Source organism: Protopterus annectens, chromosome 1.part0 (genome assembly GCF_019279795.1).
Source record: "Protopterus annectens isolate FY-2018-M chromosome 1.part0, PAN1.0, whole genome shotgun sequence".
NCBI lineage: Eukaryota > Metazoa > Chordata > Ceratodontiformes > Protopteridae > Protopterus > Protopterus annectens.
In genome coordinates, this window is record NC_056725.1 from 1370726064 (window position 1) to 1370732063 (window position 6000).

A 6000-nucleotide genomic window follows, 5' to 3' on the forward strand; every position below is an offset into this window, starting at 1 on the left:
ACAATGCATTCTACAGGTTATTACAGACTCTATGTAAGTGAAATCAAGCCCAAAATTATTAATAAGTAACAAAACTCAACATTTTTGTCCCAACTCAACTCCTATGCGAATCTTATTATTTACTGTGTCTATATGATCAAACGTATTTCTATATATTAATAAAGAAAAGAAAAAGAGAGTAGAAAGTAAAAGGGTGTAAGGCAGAAATTTAAAAAAATGTAAGAGAAAGCTATAAGAAGTATATACAATAGAATATTACTTACTGTTTATATTAATAGAGTTAAAAATAAAACATATTGTTTACTATTATTTAGTTCTAATTATTATTAGTTAAAGCATGACAGATTATTTACAAACAAGCATAAGCAGTGTAATCAAGAAAGTATAATTATTTTCAAAATATTTGTTTTCTTCTTCTCTGAAGTCTTCCTTTTTTGATAAACAGTAAAGAGATTTACCATCAGGAAGGAAGAGTTTAAGCCAGGAAACAGAAGGTATGTTTTAAACTGTGCTTTTACTTTTCTTTAAAATGCACAGTTGTTAGAACCATCTCTTTATCAAAAGATGATAGAAATCTAACTATAACTGATCTAGGATAGTTTTGTTAAATCCTAATGTTCATCCAGCTTTATTTGTAAATGTGTATTTTGTTTCAGCAGAAACTCAATGTTGATTTCGTATTCTATTTTCCATGTCATTCACAGCTTCTTCTATGCCTGTCATCTGGATCTTCTGTTGAAGTTCTTTCTTGATGCTGGAGTCTTGAGAATTTGTAGATATAGTTCAAAAGTAATTAATTCCTGTCAATGTAATGAAATTGGTGGAGCTGAAGAAATCTGCTGCTATCCTGTGTTCATCCTTGGCCACACCCCCCAGTAGTACAGTTCTGACATCACAGAAAAACAGTTAGTCTAATCTTTCCAGTTTCTAGCTATTTCTAAGAGAAAACACAAATCTAAGATAAACTTACTTATAGAGCAAGACAGTGATGTGAGTTGGATATTCAAGACAAAAATGCTTAATGGTCTCTGATTCTCTCTGTTTTTAAAATCACAATCCTGGTTCCCATTACATCATTCTTCACACTTCCCTGGGTTCCCAGGCTAACAGAAACTACATTTACATTCTTAACATATCCTTGTGTTATCTTGCAGCTGGTCAGGAAGCAGAGCAATAAAAATACAAATAGAAAGAATGTCTTCATCTAGCCAGGCTGTAGCCGACTTTTGATCAAAGGGCCACAACATGCTTTACTTGGTCAGCTTTCTGCCAGCAGAGTGTACTGTTGTTACAGTTTTTTCAGTTCCACATCTAACATCAGTTTTTTTTTCATTTAAGACAACAAGCCTGTGTCTTATATTAATATTTACAAATGATAGAATTACCTATGAAATTATATCTGGCTAGGTTGGCAGCCTTCACATCTTACCTTTACAGCTGATGAAATAAGGTAAAAGAAGAGGTAGCAAGAATGAAGAGTAACTAGGCTTGTTGAACCCGCTGGTAAGTTATGATGACAGTTCCAGACGATAATATTTTTTAATTTATTTCATTATATATTATATTAATTTTAACTGAGTCAGTAGTGGACATTCATTACATTACTGAAACCAAGACTGACATAAGTCAGTACACAAGCACAGTATTCTGTCTTAAACTATTTCTTAATGTCTATAAAAAAGTATATACCACTTGCCTTAAACAAATGTGGTGAAAACATTACATTACTGTAAACAAGACTGACAGGTATGTAAGTGTATAACTGCAATAGTCTATCTTAAACTGTTTTCTTTAATGGCTTTAAATAAATATTTTACAGTGTTGTGCCTGAAAGAACTGCAGTGAAATCATTACATTACTAACAAATACGTCAGTATAAATTGCATTATTTTGTCGTTAAGTGATTAATTATATTTATAAAGTGTTTGTACTGAGTATCAGACACAGAAACTTGTACAGAAATTTAGAAGAACACAATACCCTTCCAAGTATTCACAAGTACTTCCCATATGAATTCATCTGAAGCATATAGAACACTGATAATATCCTTCTTCCCAAGTACATGTCCACTCCTGTTGTATGCATAAGCACTTCCCATACACAAGTTTTACTTCAAAAAATATTTAATTATAATGTAAAACTGTTTTAAGAAATTAAATGCCATGAAATATGATTGGATTCATTGCGTATTTTCTCTTATGTCTCCCCCACACTCTTTTCTCTGCTTTTATAATTTAATTATACATTTCTTTTGTCTTTATTATTTTGTTTCTCTCCCATTTACCTTTTTACGGATTCAAATCCCTCATAAGCAGCCCAGTCACATACCACACAGATCTGGGAGAGCTCATCCTCTACCTCCCTAGGGGTGATCTTGTAGGGTTGGGGCAGTGGCACTGGTCCTGCAGGCACCCTATGGCAGCCTGGAAAGCCTCATGAAAAAAGGGTTTCAGAACTTGGCAGAGGACATACTGAAGCAGATAGTGGAGAGATAGATTCAGCCTGTTGAAGCCTCTCTCCAACATGTTGGAGATGCTCTAATAGTTTGTGCAGACCATCACACCACCACAGGCCCCTAACCCCTCAACACTGGGGTCTTTAACTGCACCACCATCTAACAGTGGAAGTGTTTGAGGGTCTGTGGACTGGGGGCTTCTGCACCATCTTTTTCTCAGCCCTTCTTCCCTTATTCTTTGTCCATTACCTGCTTACCTATTCCCCACCCACACTATCATATAAAAACACTTAAAAATGAGGAGGGGGTTCCTATCTCCAGACAAAAACATAATGCCTTTCCCTCTTCTTCCACCTCCATCAGCAAAACCTTCTGGATGTCTTCCTTGTGTGTCTATCCTTTTTCAATCTGTCCTATCTTCCCCCATTCTATTCTTTAATAAAAGCATCAGGGTATCCATATAAGGATACCTCTATGTACAGCATTATAAACCCCTTTATTTTTTAAAAAATGTAATTGTAAATGCTATGCAGTCCATTGCTTGCATTATACATTCCAAACAAGACTGTACTTAACCACACTCATCCATGATATTCAAAAAAAAAAAAAAAAGAAGAAGAAGTAATGCAAATCCTCAGGCATACATATTAATTTACAAGTTCCTAACAATGAATATTATATACTTTATGCTTTTGTCACAAATGGGCATGTTTAAAAAAAAAAAAAGCTTTGCTTATGCTCATTCATTGCAAATGTCCTCTACTGACCTTATTTACATTATCCGTCTAACGGCACTACTTGCAGATATCCACTAGGCATGTGTGAAGTCCCAAACTATGAATACCAGCCAAAGAGCCAAAGTTTCATTTTAAGTCTGTTTTCATAATTGTTGCTAATGCTGATACTTTAAGGCCAGAACACATGCATAATGTGGTCTACAAGCAAAATCTTATATACACCAGGAAATACTGCCAAGGTATAATTGGGATCCCTTGGATTCCTTATATTTTTACCAGACTAGAAGACATGAGATGAGCTACATCTCCAGGAATTTAATAAAAGTAATGCAAACAATAACCCAGAAAAGAGAAAGAGAAATTAAACAAATGACAAGCTACTTTAATTGCTAATGTTACTACCTAAGGATTGCTTATTTCCTGAGGGGATACTATATCTGTCTTAAAATGGTTTACCTTAGAAAGTGAGCATGTATGGTCATATTCCCCTCCCTAAGCACACTCATGCTAAATCTGTCAGTCTATCTATCTATCTAAGTGTGCGTGTGTGTGTGTGTGTGTGTGTGTGTGTGTGTGTGTGTGTGTGTGTGTGTGTGTGTGTGTGTGTGTGTGTGTGTGTGTCTATACTGTAGTCAGAAAAACTGCATCTGTAACTAGCTTTTCAGTTTTAAGTTGTGGTTGGTTTATAAGAAGTGTGTAGATCAAGCCCCATCTGAGTTAGGAATTGCTGGAGGAAGGCTTATTGTGTGCTTTCCTATTAGTAGGTAGACTTAATAGTCTTTATTCCAGCTTGTATTTAAGCCTCACTTTTACGCATTGCTGCACTTTGCACAGTGGGGGTTAGTGGTGCCCTGTATAGCTGCAAATGCCTTGAAACTCGTTTTTCCTTAAACAACTGTCAGTGAAACTCTTCCAAGCTTTTCTGCTGTACTAAGAGCAACTCAGTTGCACACTAAGCAGTGTTGTTTTATTGCTCAACCTTAGCCTACACAAGTATAGACCTGGTAGCCTCAGAACAGCCAGCAAAGTCCTGTCAAATTAGCCCACTCTCTTCCCTAATAAAACATACAGTAAGAACCTGCTATCATGGATGGATAGTTTCCCATCCTCTCTCCAGCCAGCCTGATGGACACGGGCATCCTTAGGCAATGTAGCAATTGTCTCATGTATACTGACAACCACTTACTCCTGAAACAAACAAATACTTTATGAGAGATGTAGTTACACTACGAAGTTGGATGCAATACTCTCACATAAGGACAAACTGCACACACACACACACACACACACACACACATATGTTTTAAAGGATTCCTAGCATTGCCTAGAATTGTTAAAGGGGGTTGATATGAAAAAATAATTTTTTGTTTCTTACCATCAAATTATCAACTTGTTTTCGGTTATACCACATGAGGCTGGTCTTGACTATTATCATAAAAGTCTAAGAGTTGTGCAACTTTTGAGTGATGAAATGGTACATTTTTTGGTTGAGTTGATGGACATCATTTTGAAAAAAAATTTTCTCTACTTTGAAGGTGAATTGATTCATCAGATCACAGGAGTTGTGATTCGGGCCAAATGTGCCCCAGTTTTCACTAACCTGGTACTGACTGAATGGGAGAAATGGTGTGTTTTCTCCTTCTTGCATTGGTCTAAAGTCACCTTGTTTTTGAGGTTTTTGGATGACATTTTAATATTGTGGGTAGGTGATGAGGATGAAGCTAAGAAAATTGTAGATTATTTGAATACCACAACAGAGTATTTGAGATTTACATACAAACTGCATGCAACAAAAATGAATTGCTTGGACATTCAGTTGGACAAGGAAATGGGTGTTTTGAGATCTAACATCTATAGGAAAGAAACTTATTCAAACACATTGTTACAATTTGCTAGTTGTCACCCTGCACATCAAAAAAGAAGTGTTGTTAAGGGTCAGATTGTAAGGATGTCACGGCTAGTCAGTGACGATATAGTATATCATCAAGAAATGAACAGACTTATTGGGATGTTCAAGACTAGGGGATACCCCATACCCCTACTTCATAAGATTAGGAAAGAAGTTAACAAAGAAAGGACTACCAGGTTTGTACCAGTTTTGAATACTACAGAGGAGGTGGTCAATTTTAAAGATCTGATTACTCCTGGAGCGGATGTTATGGTTTTGCAGTACAAACAACTGACACCACAATTGGTTCATAAATTATATACAATTTGGGATGGTGTGTTAGATGCCGACCTTAAGTCTAAGTTAGGCTGTAAACCTAAGATAGCTTACAGTAAAGGCCAAAATATTAAAGAGTTATTGGAAATCAAAGACAAGAGAGCTGATAAGAAGTACAGGTCCATAATAGCTAAATGTAGGGCCTGCAATTGGTGTAAGTTCATTAATGATGGACCGTATGTTGAAATTGCAGGCTTCCATAGGAACCTCCAATGTCCTGGTCGATGTAATTGTAGTTCTGACATGGTAGTCTATGTGACTACATGTATAACTTGTTCAGGTTTTTATGTGGGTAAAACAATAAGGAGGTTAAGGGACAGGCTAGCAGAGCACACAAGAGACATTAAAAATAAAAAAATCAACTAGTGCTTTATATGTACATACCACTACCTGTAATAATTTTAAAAGGTTTTTATATTGATTGAGCCTTTAGAGATGAAAGAGGTGGTGATCCTAAGTTGGAAATTGAAATCAAGGAAACTAAATGGCAGTTAAGATTAAATACAAAGTTGAGCCAGGCATTAACAAAAACATTTCTATTTGCAGCATATTAAAACAGAAAAGGAAAGCATGCCAGTTTAGAG